Source organism: Stegostoma tigrinum, chromosome 1 (assembly GCF_030684315.1).
Source record: "Stegostoma tigrinum isolate sSteTig4 chromosome 1, sSteTig4.hap1, whole genome shotgun sequence".
Classification (NCBI taxonomy): Eukaryota; Metazoa; Chordata; class Chondrichthyes; order Orectolobiformes; family Stegostomatidae; genus Stegostoma; species Stegostoma tigrinum.
In genome coordinates, this window is record NC_081354.1 from 168,193,213 (window position 1) to 168,213,798 (window position 20,586).

Sequence of the window (20,586 nt, forward strand, 5' to 3'; positions counted from 1 at the left end):
TAACCTGTTCTTGGAGCCACGGTATTGCTAATGACTGGTCCAGTCTTCCAAACCCGTAGGCCTCTCTTACAGGGATAAGGGCAGCAAATGCATGGGAATATTCTGGCATTCTGGAGTGGATTGACCTGTTTATATGTGCAGCACCTGCACGTATGCCACTATCATATCAAATTGCTGAGAGCCAGAGATTAATGAAAGATGTCCAGTCTTAGTCACAATCAAACTCAATCCTCACCATCACAAGTCCAACTTTTCACATTTTACAAGATAGTTGGAAATCCTGGTATTCGGAAATTGTGTCTGGTTCTCAGGAACTACTACTGAGGAGAGGAGAGAGGGTTGGAGCTCAGGGTGCCTTCCTTGCTGACTGCTTGGGTCTGTAAATCAGAAAAATAAGTTGAGAAAGGATTGCTGGCCAACCAAATGTACAGACACTCCATAATCTTTTCAAAACTAACTGTTTCCAACAATGAAGGGCCTGCACTCCATCTTCTTGAAAACTTTGCTTTTCTCTTTCTCTAAAGTTACCTGATTTTCTTATGGCACAATTATAGGCCGAAGATTAGGGCTAATCCACATCTACAAAGAGCCAGCGCAGAGATGGTGAGCCGAATAGTCTCCTATTGCACTATCACAAGTCTGTGCTTTTTTTCTTGTAATCAGCAGGCGACTTAAAAACACATTTTAAACTTTAATTTTACAGACTAATCTCTTATGTGGGACCTCAGCGAAAGTCTTCTGAAAATCCAAGTAAAAATCATGCCATACAAATGCCTAGCAATGACCATCATCAAGGAGTCTGATTTGATTTATTTATCGTCACACGTAACGTTACAAAATACAGCAAAAGGTGTTTTATAGAGTCACCACTCTCTGGTGCCATCTTAGAACATGGAAGAATAAACCAATCTAAAAGAGGAAAAATGAAGAAATAAAAGGAAAAGTGTTCCACTTTGCAGTCCATCTTGTTAAGTGCTCTGCTATGAGCTATGGACCTGGTAGCCAGGCACAAGTCCCTTTCACCACACAGCCATCGCTGGAATGAACATTGCCATTCTTTGGTGCCATTTCACCTTCACCCACACCCTCACCACTGAGTCCTCACCAGACCTCACCAATGCAGACATCACCGACGCTGCCAGGTACCAAACCAGCCCATGACTTCGCTGCCATCTCCACGAATCTGCTCTGGAAGTAGACACCGCCAGGAAGCCAAGCTCACCTCTGCCACTGCAGCCACGAATCTGTGCCGCTGGGTCCACTCACTACCGCCACATCCAAGCTCATCACCAAGAGACAATCTATGCACCACCCTTTGACAATCAAAGGCTTTCTAATCGCTGAAGCCACCAATTATCAACATCCTGGGGGTTACCATTGACCAGAAACTCAACCGGACTCACCACATAAACACAGGGGCAACAAGGGCAGGTCAGAGGCTGGGAATCCTGTGGTGAATAACTCACCTCCTAACTCCTCAAAACCTGTCCGCCACCTACAAGGTTCAGGTCAGGAGCGTGATGGAATACTCTGCATTTGCCTGGATGAGTGCAGCCCCAACAACACTCAAGAAGGCAGCTCACCATATGAACATACAAACATAGAGCAGTACAGCACAGTACAGGCCCTTGAGCCCACAATGTTGTGCTAATCTATTTCCTACTAAGATCAATCTACCCTGCATACTGTACATTTTACAATCCTCCATGTGCCTATCCAAGAGTCGCTTAAAAGTCTCTAAAGTATCTGACTCCACTACCACTGCCAGCAGCGCATTCCATGTGCACCACACTCTGTGTGAAGAACCCACCTCTGACATCTCCCCAATACCTTCCTCCAATCACCTTAAAATTGTGCCCCTTCGTAATAGTCATTTCCACCCTGGTCTATTTTCAGGATAACAGTCTGAAACTAGAGTGAGTGTCAGTGGGATCAATGGTGGAGCCACAATTATTTTTGATATATATTAATGACTTGGATGAGGAAACTGAATGCCCAATAGCCCAAGTTTTGCAGATTACACATTAATAGGTGGGAAAGCAAACAGTGAGGATGACTTAAGATTTTGCAGAGATATAGAGATAACTTAAGCAACTGGGCAAAAACTTGACAGATGGAATATAGCGTGGGAAAATAGTAGTTCATGCACTTTGGCAAGAGAAATACAGAGGGGGGATATTATTTAAATGGAGAAGCTCTGTTGGAAGCTGCAGGACCGAGAGATTTAGGACCACACTGGATGTGGCACCAGGAGACAAGCGGATCAATCTCAGTGGGAGCGGGAGAGGGAATGGAGTGGATCAAGCTGAGTCAGAGCAGGAGAGGGAATAGAACATAGAACACTACAGCGCAGAACAGGCCCTTCGGCCCTCGATGTTGCACCGACCTGTGAACTAATCTAAGCCCCTCCCCCTACACTATCCCATCATTATCCATATGCTTATCCAACGACTGTTTAAATGCCCCTGTGGCTGAGTTAACTACATTGGCAGACAGCGCGTTCCACGCCCTTACCACTCTCTGAGTAAAGAACCTGCCTCTGACTTCAGTCTTAAATCTATCACCCCTTAATTTGTAGCTATGCCCCCTTTTCCAAGCTAAAGTCATCATCCTCGGAAAAAGACTCTCACTGTCAACCCTATCTAATCCTCTGATCATCTTGTATGTCTCTACTAAATCCCCACTTAGCCTCCTTCTCTCCAACGAGAACAGACCCAAGTCCCTCAGCCTTTCTTCATAGAGCCTGCGCTCCAGACCAGGCAACATCCTCGTAAATCCCCTCTGCACCTTTTCCAATGCTTCCATATCCTTCCTGAAATGGGACGACCAGAACTGCACGCAATATTCCAAATGAGGCCGCACTAGCATTTTGTACAGTTGCAGCATGAGTCCACACAGTCAGAGCAGGAGAGGGAATGGAGTGGATCGAGCTGAGTCAGAGCGGGAGAGGGAATGGGGTGGATCGAGCTGAGTCAGAGCGGGAGAGGGAATGGGGTGGATCGAGCTGAGTCAGAGCAGGAGAGGGAATGGAGTGGATCGAGCTGAGTCAGAGCGGGAGAGGGAATGGAGTGGATCGAGCTGAGTCAGAGCGGGAGAGGGAATGGAGTGGATCGAGCTGAGTCAGAGCGGGAGAGGGAATGGAGTGGATCGAGCTGAGTCAGAGCGGGAGAGGGAATGGAGTGGATCGAGCTGAGTCAGAGAGGGAGAGGGAATGGAGTGGATCGAGCTGAGGCAGAGCGGGAGGGAATGGAGTGGATCGAGCTCAGTCAAAGCAGGAGAGAGAATGGAGTGGATTGAGCTAAGGCAGAGCGGGAGAGGGAATGGAGTGGATCGAGCTCAGTCAAAGCAGGAGAGGGAACTCAGAGTGGGGCGGGGGGGGGGGGGGGAGAATCAGAGTGGCAGAGGGAGAGGTCCCTCCGCAACCATGGTGCAGAGTGGGAGAGGAAAAGGTAGAGGACCGGATCAAGTTGGACCTTCACAATCCGGAGGCAGATCTGCTGAGGTGACATCAGGATTCAGAAAGTGTTGCAGAACAAGAGGATTGGCTGCGTAGGAATCAATTTTAGGGACAGAACGAGTAATACTTAGTTTGGTAATTATTAGGAATAGAAAGAGACAGACAGAGAGAGAGAAATTTGATTTGGTGAGTATTGGGTAAGGTTGAGTAGTTTGTCCTGGTTTAACGCCTGTAGTTGGTAAGGATCACAATAACCGGAGAACTCAGCCCCTTGGAATATTCTTCCTGCACAATGTGGGAAATGAGGGACATGTCCAGTGTCCATGGTAACCATATATGCAGGAAGTATGTTCAGCTGCAACTCCTGATTAACAGTATGGAGTAGCTGGAGCTGCTGGTGAACTCATGCCACAGCCTCCAGGATGCTGAGGATGTGATAGGCAGTACGTTTAGCGAGCTGCTCACACCACAAGAACGAACTACACAGGCAGAAAAGCACTGGGTGATCACCTAGTAAGCATGGGCAGTCCCTGGGCCCACTCGCCTCTTAAACAGATGTATGGGGTGGGACATTGGTAGAGGGGCTGGCCTCTCGGGGGGAAAGCAGCAACAGCCAAGACTATGCGCCACGGTTGCAGAAGAGGTGGTTTAGGAAAGCTTTAATAATAGGGGGCTCGGTTGTAAGGGGAACTGACAGGCAGTTCTGTGCCAGCAAACGAGACTCGATTGTATGTTGCATCATTAATGCCAAGGTCAGGGATGTATCAGTCCCATCCCTAATTGCTCAGAGGGCAGATGAGTGTTAACCACATTGCTGTGTGTCTGGAGTCACACGTAAACCAGACCAGGTAAGGATGGCAGTTTCCTTCCCTATAGGACATTAGTGAACTAGATGGGTTTTTCCAACAATCATCATTAGCTTCTTAATTCCAGATATTTATTATTGAATTCAAATTCCACCATATGCCATGGCAGGATTCTAACACAGGTCGAATGTTGTTAAACTTGAGAGAGTGCTGAAATGATTGACAAAGACGTTGCTGGAATTGGTGGGTTTAAGTTACCGAGACAGCTTGAATAGATTGGGGCCTTTTTTCTCCTGGAGTGTCAGAGGCTGAGGGGGTGATCTTATAGAGGTTTACAAAATCATGAGGGGCATGGATAGGGTGAATAACCAAGGTCTTTCTTTTAGGCTGGGTGAGTCCCAAATTAGAGGGCATGGGTTTAAGATGAGAGAAGAAACATTTAAAAAGGACCTGAGGGGTAACTATCTCACGCAGGAGGATGATGCACGTATGGAACGAGCTGCCACAGAAAGTGGTGGAGGCCGGCACAATTGCAACATTTAAAAGACATCTGGATGGATATATAAATAGGAAGGGTTTAGACAGATAGAGGCTAATTGCTGGCAAATGGGACGAGGTCAGATGGTTGGCCTGGTGAGCAAGAATGAGTTGGACGGAAAGGTCTGTTTCCGTGCTGTATAACTCTGTCAGATTGGGGCTCTTAAACCATAGCAGGTAATATTTAACAAAAAACCAACATCACCCAATCTCCATGCATTCTCAAATGAGAAATTTTCCTTCAGATTGGAAACTGCACACACCAGTCCATGAAAAGGAAGGTGAGCAAAGGAAATCAGTTGACAAATATCTATCGTTAGGAATTTACTTACTTCTATCACTAAATGTCTTAAAAAAAACAAATTCAGCTGTTCAGACAGGTCCAATGTGGATTTTTAACAGATAGATCATGACTAACAAATTTGATTAAATTTGATGAAAGTAATGGACAATCTACAGACGCTACCTATATTGAATTTCAGAAAACATTTGATAAAGTCACTCATAAAAGGATAATTGCCATAATCTAAATAAATAGCAAAGGAGTTGAATATTACATAAAATTATATGAAGGCAGTCTCTCAAGCTTGTTCTGCCATTCATAGAGATCATAGATGATTTGTGATCCAGTTCTACATTACACCTCTTTCACCCACATCCCTCAAATTCCTTTAGTTAACACGAATCCATCAATCCCTGATATAAAAATAAAACCTGACCTAGCAACAGTTACACTTACAAAAGCAGCTCCAAACGTCAACCACTTTTCGCATGTCAGAATTCTTTTGTAACTTCACAGCTAAAAGGTGTAAGTTTAGAGCGATTGATTGATTTACTATCAGGTGTATCAAAATACAATGAAAAGCTTTGTTTACGAGCGGTACACGCACATCATTACAAACAAAGGACGCACAGATCAAGACTTAGACAGACGCATACAGGTTACATTGCACAGAGCGTGTTTTAGGCAAGATCAACATTAGCAAGATCAGTGTTATTTCAGGCTACAGAGTCTATTCAAACAGTCTGATAATGGTCGGGAAGATGCCAGCGTGTGTTCAAACTTCTGCAGCATTATTGAGGTGTAATGGGTCTTAAATGATGTTAGCCGCCCACTGGCAGCAGCAAGCCATGTAAGTAGAGTCCATGGATGGAAGATAATAAAATGTGAGGCTGGATGAACACAGCAGGCCCAGCAGCATCTCTGGAGCACAAAAGCTGACGTTTCGGGCCTAGACCCTTCGGAAGGGTCTAGGCCCGAAACGTCAGCTTTTGTGCTCCAGAGATGCTGCTGGGCCTGCTGTGTTCATCCAGCCTCACATTTTATTATCTTGGATTCTCCAGCATCTGCAGCTCCCATTATCACTGATCCATGGATGGAATGTTGGCTTCTGTGATGGTCTGGGCTGTACACACCACCTTCTGTACTTTATGGTCCTGGGCAGAGCAGTTGCCGTACCAGCCATTATGCACCCCAGGCAGCATGCTTTCAATGGTGCTTCTGTAGAAGTTAGTGAGGGTCCTTATAGACATGCCAAATTTCCTGAGCTGCCTGAGGAAGGAGAGGCATTGTTGTGCCTTCTTGACTGTCACATCTACATGGGAAGTCCAGGACAGAGCACCTGTTATCATCACTCTGACGGACTTGATGTTCTTCACTCTTGCAACCTCTGTTCTGTTGATGTAGATCAGGGCGCATTCTCCTCCTTTCTTTCTGAAATCAATGATCAGTTCCTTAGTTTTGCAGACATTGAGAGACAGATTGTTTTCAGTGCACCACATCACCAAGCCCTCTATCTCCCTTCTGTAGTTTGACTCATCGTCGTTAGATATCCATCCCACTACAGTGGTGTCATCAGCGAACTTATAGATGGCGCTCATTTGGAATTTGACAACACAGTCATAGGTGTACAAGTACAGTAGGGGGCTGAAGATGTATCCTTGAGCAGCTCCAGTGTTAAGTGTTAATGTGGAGGAGGTGCAGTTACCTAATCTCACTGATTTCAGCTTATGCGTCAGAAAACCGAGCAGAAGACGGAGCTGAGACCAAAGTCACTGAGTGTTGAGATCAGTCTGGAGGGGATAATGGTGTTGAAGGCAGAGCTGTAGTCAATGAGCAAGGGGCTGACATAAGTGTCTTTGATGTGATCTATGGTCCCAGACAGTCTAACCAGTGGAGATAATTTCTATCTATAGAGAGTTGAACAATATTTTGAAAGCCTCAATCTATCCCTTAACTTTAAAAATTACAGGGAACACAACATGAAAGTGCACAATTCCTCCTCATAATTTAACCCTTAGAGTCTAGACAATATTTTGTTAAATCAACTGCACTGTCTCCAAAGATATCCTTCCAAACGTGTGGTAGCTAGATCTGATAGTGGATACTGCAGTTGAAAAAAAGTGGATTTTAGTTTACAGTTCTGTGAAGGTCTGACATTTTTTTTTAAATATGTAAAAAGTAATTTTGAACAGCATCTTCAAGACATCATGTAATTTCCATTAGCAAGCCTCCCCCAAGACATAAATTTTAGGTTTTGCTAAATTGAGTTTTAGAACACAGAAGGACAGAGAGAGGGTGCTAGAAACAGGTTTATTCGTAGAAAAGTTATCTACTATATTCGCAGTGCTGTCAATAGAAATCTTCAAAACAGTCAAGAAGGTTGGGGTAAAGTCTTGAGTTGGAGAGCTGCAGAAGCAGAGACAAAGGAAGACATTGTTAAATGCTGTTGAAGACATGAGCTTAAGGAGCCAGGTTTAGCAGTAATAGTGAATTAAATTATCAGCTTGGATCTTGGGTAAGAGACATTAACTGAAGAAACTAGCATCAAGCCACCTATGTGTGGAACCGCAGGAGATAGTAAACGAGTTTACTGTATCTGTGTTTACTGTGGAGAAGGATATGGCAGCGTAGAGAAATAAATAGCAACATCCTGAAAACTATTCATATTAGAGAGAGGGGAGGTTCTGGATGTCTTAAAACACAGAACATACAGCACAGGAATGGGCCATTTGGCCCACAATGTGCTGAACATGACATCAAATGAGGCTAGTCTCTTCAGCTTGCCCTTGGTCCATATCCTTCTATAAAGTTGGATAAATCCCCAGGGCCTCAGGTATACCTACAACTCTGTGGGAAGCTAGGGAAGTGGTTTCTGGGCCCCTTGCCGCGGTACTTTCATCATCGTTAGCCATAGGTGAGGGGCTGGAAGACTGGAGATTGGCTAACATGGTGCCACTATTTAAGAAAGGTGATAAGGAAAAGCCAGGAAACTATAGATTGGTGAGTTTGATATCAGTAGTGAGCAAGTTGTTGAAGGGAATCCTGAGAGACAGGATTTACTTGTATTTGAAAAGATAAGGCTGATTAAGGATAGTCAACATGGCTTTGTGCATGGGGAATTGTGTCTCTGTCTAACTTGATTGAGTTTTTTGAAGTAATAAAGAGGATTGATGAGGGTAGAGTAGTGAACATGATCTATATGGACTTCAACAAAGCATTCAACAAGGTTCCTCATGGTAAACTGGTTAGTAAGGTTAGATCAAATGGAATAGAGGGAGAAATACCATTTGCATACATAACTGGCTCAAAGGTAGAAGATAGACGGTGGTCATGGAGGGCAACTTTTCAGACTGGAGGCTTGTGACCACTAGTGTGCCAGAAGGATTAGTGCTGAATCCGCTGCTTTTCATCATTTACATAAATTATTTGCAAGTGAACATAGAAGGTATGGTCAGTAAGTTTGCAGATGAGACCAAAATTGGAGGTGCAGTGGACAGCGAACCAAGCTTAATGCAGGCTGCCCATATTCGAAAGACACAAAATGGCCAAAGGTAATAAACGGAATGAAAAAGTCTATTCCAGCATTTGGACATAATATGGTTGACAAGTAATAAACAGAGTTAGAAGCCTGATCCAGCACTTAACTGAAACACAACAGTACCTTTCAAAAGGGGTCACTCCAAGGTGAAAGGGGAGCCGTGTACAAACTGCAATGAGAGACAGTTTGATAAGAAAATGCTCAGGGACAGACAGCTTGAAGATTTGTAACTAACATTGATGGAGGTAAACTTCTATGATAACAAACATAGGTGAACTAATGGGATTGCAGCTTGTAAAAATTTGAAGGATCAAACAAGTTCATTAAACTATGACAAGTGATTGAGTCCAGGCTCATTAGTGAAAGGGTGTTATCCCACTAGGTGAACAGCGTTAGTTAGGACAAGGACTGGAAATCTCATTCCAGGAGACAGTCAAATGGTACAGCCTAACTCATCACGCAGCTGTGAAAACAGCAGCTAAAGTTATCATGCAGTAATTAGCTGCTTCGTTGAAACTATTTACGATAGTAAGTAATAGGTTCTAGTTAGAGGTTCTTCAGATAACCACAGAGATTTCAATGTGATTACAGCTACACATATATGACAAGGTACACTGATTAGCATTAGGGGAAAAACTCAAGCCTAAATGTAAAAGTTATTTAGGCTCAAGAAACTTGTTTCCTTTATCACTAATGGGGTACTTGGTACATCTGGGGAAAAAAAGTTGCTCACAACTCATTAGCTAAAGGGTTCTAATAGTAGATGTTGCTACAAATCTTTACAATAGCTTTATAACATAAATTAATCTTACAGCAATTAATTGTTGTAGATGGTCCCGTGATGCTGTCTAGCCTGCTGTGTTCTGTAAGTTCCATACTGAATAGGCTGGAGCTCTTTCCCTGGAGCGTCAGCAGCTGAAGGGTGACCTTATAGAGGTGTATAAAATTATGAGGGGCATGGATAAGGTGAATAGCCAACTGTCTTTTGTACTTATTATGTATAATTAGGATAGTGAGAAAATGAGAAGTAGCAGAATTTAGAGTTAGCAAAGGAATACAAGGGGAAACAGAATTCAAGCAGTCCACAGAGATAAGCAAGTCTGGGACTTATCTGAAGGAGTACAATAATTTTAGAATGTGAATTAATAGGAAGAATCGAGAGATCCCAAGGCACGGAGATTACGACGACTGTTAAACATAATGAGATTGTGGGAACCTCTGTCTGTCCATAGGAGTGTCCATCATCGATGAGGTGTTTCACAGGATCGGATGTATACACTAAGGGGAGAGGCACAGTGACCTTGTTGTATGTGATTATGGTAACACAAAATGTATAAAAATATCTTATTTCATGTTAAAACCACAGCATCATTCATGTCTTCTGATCTGAGCTAAAGATTAAGGGAACAGTTCTCACGCCAAGGCCAGATGTGAGGAGAATCTTTGGCCCTCTCCCTACACGAACTGGTGATTGTTTGAATAAGAGTAAAGACTGTGACGTGCCTGAATCCAGCCTGCCTCCCAAGTCTTTGTCCCTAGTCCACGGGGACTTCAATCCTACAGTTACCTCAGAGTATAATGGGATCTTGGTCACATGGGCCATTGGGCTGGGGAGCAGCAGAATTTAATTTAGATATATGTGAGGTGCTGCATTTTGGAACAGCAAATCAGGGCAGGATTTATACACTTAACGATAAGGTTCTGAGGAGTATTGCTGGATAGAGAGACCTTGGCTCATATTTCTTGAAGTTGGAGTCCCAAGTAGACAGGATGGTACTTGGTATGCTTGCCTTTATTGGTCAGAGCATTGAGATTGGAATTGGGAGGTCATGCTCCGGCTGTACAGGATATTGGTTAGGCCACTTTTGGTCGAGATGCATTGACAACTGCAAATAGTCAATGGGAAAGGTCCTTTTATATGGTTCACCAGCAATTGGGATGTATGGCCTACATCTATTGCATGCAGTTCTGGTCTCCCTCCTGTAGGAAGGATGTTGTGAAATTTGAAAGAGCTCAGAAAAATTTACGAAGGATGTCAGCAGGGTTGGAGGGTTTGAGCTGTAGGAAGACGAATAGATAGCTAGAATTGCAAATGCTAGAGTCAGCAATAACACAGAATGGAGCCAGAGGAACACAACAGGCTAGGCAGCATCAGAGGAGCAGGAAAGTTGACATGTCAGTTCGGGACCCTTCTTCAGAAAGAAGGCTCCTGACCTGAAACATCAACTTTCCTGGTCCTGTGATGCTCTCTAGCCTGCTGTGTTCCGTAAGTTCCCTGGAGCGTCAGCAGCTGAAGGGTGACCTTATAGAGGTGTATAAAATTATGAGGGGCATGGATAAGGTGAATAGCTAAGGTCCTTTTTGCTGGGATGGGGGAGCCCAAAACTAGACAGGATAGGTTTAAGGTCAAAGGGGAAAGATTCAAAAGGAAGTTAAGGGGCAACTTTTTCATGCAGCGCGTGCTGCGTGTATGGAATGAGCTGCCAGAGGAAGTGGTGGAGGCTGGCACAACTACAACATTTAAAAGGCATCTGGATGAGTATATGAATAGAAAGAGTTTCGAGGGAATATGGGCCAAATGTCTGCAAACAGGACTAGATTAATTTAGGATATCTGGTCAGCATGGGTGGGTTGGACCAAAGGGTCTGTTCCATTCTGTACAGCTCTATAACTCTAAGGAAATGCACAAAAATTTTCCAAAAGGACCATAAAACATTGCAGTCCATTTGGACCATTGCACCATTCAATGAGATCATGGCTAATCTGAAAATCCTCGACTCCACTTTCCTGCCATTTCCCTTTGATTCTATCACTGATTTAAAAATCTATCTCAGCCTTTAAATATACTTGAAGGCATAGCTAGCTGTGGTAAATAACTTCACAGATTTGATTACACTATACTCATCATAGAATCCCTACAGTGTGGAAATTCCGCCCAACAAGTCCACACTGATCCACAGACATCCCACCCAGTCCCATCCCCTATGCATTCCTGAACACTACTGGCAATTTAGCACGGCCAATCCACCTAGCCTGCACATCTTTTGGACTGTGGGGGGGAAACCGGAGGAAACCCGTGCAGACACGGGGAGAATGTGCAAACTCCACACTGACAGTTGCCCGATGGTGAAACCGAACCCCAGGTTCCTGGTGCTGTGAGGCAGCAGTGCTAATCACTGAGCCACCGTGCCGCCCCTAAGTTTGGTTACCCTCCAAGAAAACTCTTCCTTATCTCTTTCTTAAACTGTGACACCTTACTCTGAGATTATGGCAACTGATCATAGTCAGAGATTATACAGCACAGAAACAGGCACTTTAGTCCAACTCATCTGTGCCGCCCAGATATACTAAGCTGACCTGGTCCCATTTGCTAGTATTTGGTCCTTATCACTCTAAACGCTGCCTTTTCATGTACACATCCAGATGCCTTTCCACCAACTGCAGCAACTCATTCGATACATACACCAGTTTTGGACTCCCCCTAACTACGATAAAGACCTTAACTACTCATCCTATCCACAACTCTCAAGATTTTAACCTAATTGGTCAACCCTCAGCTTCCAACACTGCCGCGAATTCTTTTAAAACATTTATGCTCTATTCCCTTCAAAAGGTCATTCATTGAGTATGTTTAAAAGAGGCTGTAAAGTGATTTCCAAAAGTTGCAAGGGTGCAGTGAGAAAGAAAACTTTTTCACTTAGTGAGTAGCAAGGGTATGTATGCACTGCCTTGAAGAGTAGGGGAGACACTTTGAATTGGAGCATTTAACAGAGCATTAGATGCTTATATCAATAAAAAAAAGCAAGTGTATGAGGAAAATGTCTTTAGAACTGAGATTAGGAGGAATTTCTTCAGGCGGAGGTGAATCTGTGGAGGCCAAGCGTGTTTAAAATTAGATAGGTTCTTGATTGGTAAGAAGATCAAGGATTGTTGGGAGAAAGTAGGAGAATTGGGTTGAGAAACATATCAGATTGAATGGCGCAGAGTAACTGAGCCAAATGGCCAAAAAACAGACAAGAGCAAATCAAAGAAAGAAGTAACTCTGAAGAATGAAACTGCATTTATTTTAATGCAAGGTGCCTGACAAGTAAGGCTGATAAACTGAGGGCTTATTTGGGAATATAGGATTGGGATTTCGTAGCTATTACAGAAACTTGGCTGGTAGGGCAGGAATGGCAGCTCAGTGTTCCAGGTTTCACATGCTAAAGGAAGGATAGAAAGGGAGGCAAGAGAGGAGGGGGAATGGCATTACTGCTGTAACTAGCAAAGGTATTTCAAAAAAATCCAGTGAACATAAATGGGTTGAAATTAAAAATAACAAAGGAAAGATCACCATGATAGGGTTGTACTACAGGCCTCCAAATAATTAGAGGGAAATTGAAGAAGAAATATTTAGAGAGATCTCGGATATATGTAAGAATAAAGTTGTAATATTAGGTGATTTTAATTTTCCAAACATTTACTGAGACTGCTATAATTTTAAAGGTTTGGATTGTGAAGGATTCTTTAAATGTAGGCAATAAAATTTTCTTTATCAATATGTAGATGTCCCTGCCTCCAAGCTGATATTTCATTGCCTCCAAACTGATAGCCCCCCAGCCCTGCACAGGTCACTTCTACCTCCTTCCAAAAAACCACAAACAGGACTGTCCAAGCAGACCTATTGTTTCAGCCTGCCTCTGCTCCATTGAACTCATTTCTTCCTACCTTGTCTCAGTCTTCTCTCCGCTGGTCTGGTCCCTGCCCACGTACCTCCGTGATTCTTTTGATGCTTTACATCAGTTTGAAAATTTCCAATTTTCAGGCTCACTGAGTCAGATTCATGGGTCTCTAGTTTCCAGGCTTTACCTTCTGTCCCTTCTTAAACAAAGGCACAACATTAGCCAGTTGTCCAGCACTTCACCCATAGTTATAGATGAAGCAAATATATCTGCTAAGGGCCTCGCAATTTCCCCTCTAGCTTCTCCTAATGACCTGAGATACACTAGATTGGTCTCAGCGATTTATCTACTTTTATATTTTCTAAGACCTCGAGCACTTCCTTTTCTGTAATGTGAGCTGTTTTCAAAATATCAGTATTTCCAAGTTCTCTAGCTTCCATTTCTTTCTCCACAGTTAAAGTGGATGCAAAATATTCAAGTAATATCTCTCCCAACTCCTGAGTTTCAATGCAAAGATGACCTCTTTGATCTTCAAGAGGCCTACTTTCTCTCCTTAGTTGCTCACTTGCTCTTAAAATATATGTAGAATCTCTTTGGATTATCCTTATCTACTAAGGTCATCTCATATACCCTCTTTGCCTTCCTGATCTCCCTCTTAAAAATGCTCCTAAACATTTTATACTGCTCAAGAGATTAATTTGAATCCAATTGTCTATATCAATGATTCTTTTTTATTCTTGACTAGAATCTCAATATCTTTATTCATAATAAAAACCAAAAGAACTGTGGATCTGTAAATCAGGAGCAAAAACAAAGTTGCTGGAAAAACTCAGCAGATCTGGCACAGGCAGCACAGTGGCTCAGTGGTTAGCACTGCAGCCTCACAGCACCAGGGACCTAGGTTCAATTCCAGCATTGAGTAACTATCTGTATGGAGTTTGCACATTCTCCCCATGTCTGTTTGGGTTTCCTCCAGGTGCTCTGGTTTCCTCCCACAGTCCAAAGATGTGCAGGTTAGGTGGATTGGCCATGTTAAATTGCCCATAGTGTTCAGGGGTGTGTGGGTTATGGAGGATGGGTCTGGGTGGGATGCTCCAAGGGGCAGTGTGGACTTGTTGGGCTAAAGGGCCTGTTTCCACATTGTAGGGAATTGAATCTAATATAATCTATGATGAAAAAATATGAGCTAACATGACCCTTCATCATTTCTCTCTCTAGTTGCTGTCTTGCTCTTAACATACATGTAGAATCTCTTTGGATTGCTGTTACCTACTAAGACTATTTCACATCCCCTCTTTGCCTTCCTGATCTCTTTTTCCTACGCTCTTCATACTGAGTAATGGTCACCAGACCCGAAAGGTTAACTGATTTTTTTCATTGCTCCCTCATACAATCAACCTTACCTTTCAATCTAACAGGAACACAATGATTCTGAACTCTCATTATCACACTTTTGAAAACCTTCCACTTACCAGACATGGTAAGTTTTACAATAACATTGCACAAATACTATTCCACACCACTAGAGCAGGTCATATTTGAGCGTTGTGCTTCCCAGCTCAGATTTAGGATGCTACCACTGGGTCACAACAGCCCAAACATAATAAACCAATCAACCCGTCATTGCACACTGGATGGTAGGCAGGATTTGAACCCAGGTCTGACAGGACATTATCTGGTTCTTTAGATTAATGTTTGAGTGATAATATCATAAAGCCGTCACCTCCCCAGACTGTCACTCGCAAAAAGATTTTAAAATTGTTCTCCTGACTGTGACTCAGACAATAATTGGCACCAGTCCATGGAGGAAATGTTTGGGCAAATGAACAAACATCCTGGAAAGAGGAAGTTTAACGATAGTACATTATATAATTTAATGGTGCCACAGATCTTTTTATGAGTATTGAATAGATATTGAAGTGTAGTTTTAATCATTGTCTAAACAGAGAAAGTGTGGCAGAGATGAATTCCAGAGCCTTGGGCACATTCACCAGTTCTGGGCCAAAGTGAGTTTAGAGTTTGCATAAGGCTAGAGTTGGAGGTGTACAGAGTTTTGTAGGGTCTGAAGGAGGTTTCAGGGAGAGAGATCTCAGGTCTGGTGGAAGTTATAGAGGGGTGTGGGTGCTGGAAGAGGTTACAGAGATGGGGAGGAATATGAGTGCTGGAGGTTACAGAGTTAGGGAAGGTTGTTGGGGTTGGAGGAGATTAGAGATTTAGGAAGGATTTTGTGGGTCTGGGGAAGGTTTCGGAGCTAGAGTTGTAGGGGCAGGAGGAGGTTACAGAGATAAGATTGTACAGATTAGAGGAGATTAGAGAAGGGGAGGACTGTTGGACTGGAGGAGGTTTCAAGAGAGGGTTACCAAGATGGAGATACTACTTTGTTTACAATATATCGTGCTTGACATAATGTAAGACAATGGCTTTCTTCCAACTTTGGCATACACAGTGACAAAGTGGAGGGAGGAATTGGATTATATGGAGTGATTATCTAAATTGGGTACATTCTCACAGGAAGAGTCAAGATTGACAGATGATACAATTATAGATTTGAAAGGGATAATTTTAGTTATAACAAGCTATCCAACTTCATCCAGAGTAGTAAAACCAGATAATGCAAACTGCTTGAAGGAGAGATATTCTAAATTAAACTGGGCCAATTATATCACAATAAGAGAAGGTGACCAAACAGGTAGATGAGAGTTAACCGGTTGATGTGGTGTATATGGATTTCAGCAAGGTGTTCGATAAGGTTCCCCACAGTAGGCTATTGTACAAAATGTGGAGGAAGGGATTGTGGGAGATATAGCAGTTTGGATCAGAAATTGGCTTGCTGAAAGAAGACAGAGGGTGGCGGTTGATGGAAAATGTTCATCCTGGAGACCGGTTACTAGTGGTGTACCCCAAGGGTCGGTGTTGGGTCCACTGCTGTTTGTCATTTTTATAAATGACCTGGATGAGGGCGTAGAAGGATGGGTTAGTAAATTTGCAGACGACACCAAGGTCGGTGGAGTTGTGGATAGTGACGAAGGATGTTGTAGGTTACAGAAAGACATAGATAAACTGCAGAGCTGGGCTGAGAGGTGGCAAATGGAGTTTAATGCAGACAAGTGTGAGGTGATGCACTTTGGTAGGAGTAACCAGAATGCAAAGCACTGGGCTAATGGTAAGATTCTTAGCAGTGTAGATGAGCAGAGAGATCTCAGTGTCCATGTACACAGATCCTTGAAAGTTGCCACCCAGGTTGACAGGGCTGTTAAGAAGGCATACAGTGTTTTTGCTTTTATTAATAGAGGGATCAAGTTCCGGAACCAAGAGGTTATGCTGCAGCTGTACAAAACTCTGGTGCGGCCGCACTTGGAGTATTGTGTACAGTTCTGGTCGCCGCATTATAAGAAGGATGTGGAAGCTTTGGAAAGGGTGCAGAGGAGATTTACTAGGATGTTGCCTGGTATGGAGGGAAAGTCTTACAAGGAAAGGCTGATGGTCTTGAGGCTGTTTTCATTAGAGAGAAGAAGGTTGAGAGGTGACTTAATTGAGACATATAAAATAATCAGAGGGTTAGATAGGGTGGATAGGGAGAGCCTTTTTCCTAGGATGGTGACGGCGAGCACGTGGGGGCATAGCTTTAAATTGAGGGGTGAAAGATATAGAACAGGTGTCAGAGGTATTTTCTTTACTCAGAGAGTAGTAAGGGAATGGAACACTTTGTCTGCAACGGTAGTAGATTCGCCAACTTTAAGTACATTTAAGTCATCATTGGACAAGCATATGGATGTACATGGAATAGTGTAGGTTAGATGGGCTTCAGATTGGTATGACAGGTCGGCACAACATCGAAGGCCGAAGGGCCTGTACTGTGCTGTTATGTTCTATGTTAAATGCAAATTTAAAGAGTCAGTGTAGGCACAACGGGAAAAATAACATCTTTCTGCGCTGTAAGGCTTCTGTGATTCTATGATGTGTAAAGTCATTGGATAAACTAACATGTTACAGCCATGATTAAATAGTGGAGCAGACTTGCTGCGCTGAATGTCTAATTTCTGCTCCTATGTCTAATGATAACACACGGAAAAAACATTTTCACGCAGTGAGTGACTAAGATCTGAAAGATACTGGCTCAGTCCAGTGGAGGCAGATTCAATTAATGACCTCATCAGGAAAATGAGTAATTATCTAAACAGAAAAAAAAATTGCAGGTTTACACTGAGAGGATAGAGGAGTGGGATATAGCGAGATGCTTTGCAGGGAGACAATCACAAACATACCAGATCCTACTGAGTTCATCCAGCTGTACGGTTTGTTATCGCGGATCAATTGACCTTTTTGTGCATTAACCATTCTACAATTCTACGATCAAACTTCATTAGGCACTGCAGCCGAACTAAATGGCTTGCATCGTGACATTTTGGCATTTAACCATGACCTGTCAACAGCTTAATTTGAAAACAAAACTTCCAAGAAAAAAACCTACATTGGAAAAATATTGAACTATCCTGGTAATGTTCTTTCACTAGGGACTGAGGCAAGTGTAGCTACAAAACTGATTAATTTGAGAGTCATGGGGCAGAATCATCTAAAGGTCTGAGCTACATGGGATATTAAAGTTATTTTTGGCAGAATTGCACAAGATTGTTGTACAGGATGATGGTGATGTCTCTTCTGGAATACTGTGTCCAGTTCTGACCACCCTGTCATAAGGATATTATTAAGCTGGAGAAGGTTCAGGAGAGATTTCCAAGACTGTTGCCGAGCATGGAGAGTTTGAGTTATGGGGAGAGGCTGGATACGCTAATACTTTTTTCACTGGAGCATAGGAGTTTGAGGGGTAACCTTGTAGAGGGTTTTAAAATCAATAAGGTGAATGGCAGGTGTCTTTTCCCTAGGGTGGGATATTTCAAGGCTAGGAGGTATAGCTTTAAGGTGAGGGGAGAAATATTTAAAAAAAGAAACCGGGGAAATTTCTTTAACAACAGAGTAGTTTGTGTGCGGAATGAATTCCCAGAGGAAGTGGTGGATGCAGGTACAGTAACAATATTTAAGACATTTAGATAAGTGCATGAGTAAGAAACGTTTGGAGTTATATGGGCCTAACGCAGGTAAGGTGGGACTAAGGTTTCAGAGTAGAGTTGTAGCTCGGGTTATAGGTGTTGTAGTTGTTTGGCTCGCTGAGGTGGTTTGTTGTTCCATTACCCTGCTGGGTAACATCACCCATGCAGCCTCCGGTGAAGTGCCCTTGTGTTTTCCCGCCTGTCATTTAAACTCTGGTGTTCATCGAACTGGGTTACCTCACTTCCAGTTCTCCTACGCAGTCACTCATCTTCATCCACATGGATAAGAACCACCAATTCGATTGGGACAACACCAGGATCCTGGGACAAGCAAAGCAGAGACAAGCACGGGAATTCCTAGAAGCCTGGTACTCCACGAAGAAAGCCATCAACAAACACAGAGTAAGACCCCATTTACACTCCACTGTGAAGGAAAACCAGAAGTGAGGTAATCCAGCTCAACCAATACCAGAGTTTAAGTAACAGACAGGAAAACACAACAGCGCTTCATCGGAGACTGCACTAATGAAACGTCTCGGAACAACAAACCAGGTGTAACTAGTTTAGTTTGGATTATGTTCACATGGAATGGTTAGAGTCTGATTCTGTGCTGCAGGAGTCAACAAGAAGTCCCGTGGGTTCTACAATGGCATCCGGAGCAACTCGCTGCATCTTTTATATATCAGCTGGGTGGCACAGTGAGTTACTCACTAACTAATGACAAGTTGCCAATTAAAGGGGATATTATTGTTTAAAGCTCAACTGCACTACTCAGCCCATTAATATTCAGCTTCCTATTTTACCGAAAGCAGCAAAGAAGCTGAATGTCAAGAATTATCTACATAGCAATCAGAGCAACTTTAGCTCATCGCTGGCTGAGAACAGCCTCCACACTCCTCAGCAACAGGTGGCATCCCAGGGCACAATCCACGGTCCCTGCCACAGGCACCCCTTGTCCATGTACAAAGGCATAAACATTATCAACCTCCCGACAATCCTCAAGGCATCTCTCCAATTCATTTGCAGGATGCATCAGAACCATGGACTCGCATTGCAGGGCACACCAGAAACTTGCATTGGAATTCTGCAGTAGGTACACTTTGGACACAGGGACAGGCACTTAGCTCAAGGGGTGGTCCAGATCACTATCTTAGTGCTCATTCACCTCATACTTACCTGCATGCTCACAGCACCAATGTCTTACCTTGCCATGCCAGTTAGTGAATAGGCACTACTGCCAGAGCCAAAGGTGCTCAGTATTGCTGAAAGGATGTGCTCTTTTGTACAGACACACAGACAGGCTGTCAGCAGGAACCTGTTCACGAGAGGTGGAAGTTATCTTGTACAGCACATCAAAACATGTTCACACATATGGAGTAAACACACAGCACACTATTTCAACCAAATGGTTATGTTGGCTCAGGCTCATCCTCAGTCAAGACGTACGGGGGCACTCGGGGGGGGGTGTGTGTGTGTATATCTCTGCAAAGAGTGGTCAGGGGTCTGCTCAGTCATAGGGGCTGCTTGTTGAAGTCAGATATCTGGGGTGACTTCATTTCTGGAGGTGTGGGAGTTTATAGTCAAGTCCAAGGAAGCTTTCAGGGGATCCAGAGGGATTGCTGCCAAAGCGGGTGTAAAAGTTAAAGTGGGTAGTGGAGGTTTACCAGGATGCCGCCTGGACCGGAGGGCTTAACTTATGAAGAGAGGTTGACTGAGCTCGGACTTTTTTCATTGGAGAAAAGGAGGAGGAGAGGGGACCTAATTGAGGTATACAAGATAATGAGAGGCATAGATAGAGTTGATAGCCAGAGAGTATTTCCCAGGGCAGAAAAGGCTAACACGAGGGGTCATAGTTTTAAGCTGGTTGGAGGAAAGTATAGAGGGGATGTCAGAGGCGGGTTCTTTACACAGAGAGTTGTGAGAGCATGGAATGCGTTGCCAGCAGCAGTTGTGGAAGCAAGGTCATTGGGGTCATTTAAGAGACTGCTAGACATGCATATGGTCATAGAAATTTGAGGGTGCATACATGTGGATCAATGGTCGGCACAACATCGTGGGCTGAAGGGCCTGTTCTGTGCTGTACTGTACTGTTCGATGTTCTATGTTGTAAAAGCAGAGGCATGTGGAGGTGGGGGTAAGGATGATTTTCAACATAAATGCGATGGTCAAAAAGGCACAACAATGCCTCTTCTTCCTCAGGTGGCTCAGGAAATTTGGCATGTCCTTAAGGTCCCTTGCTAACTTCTACAGATTCAC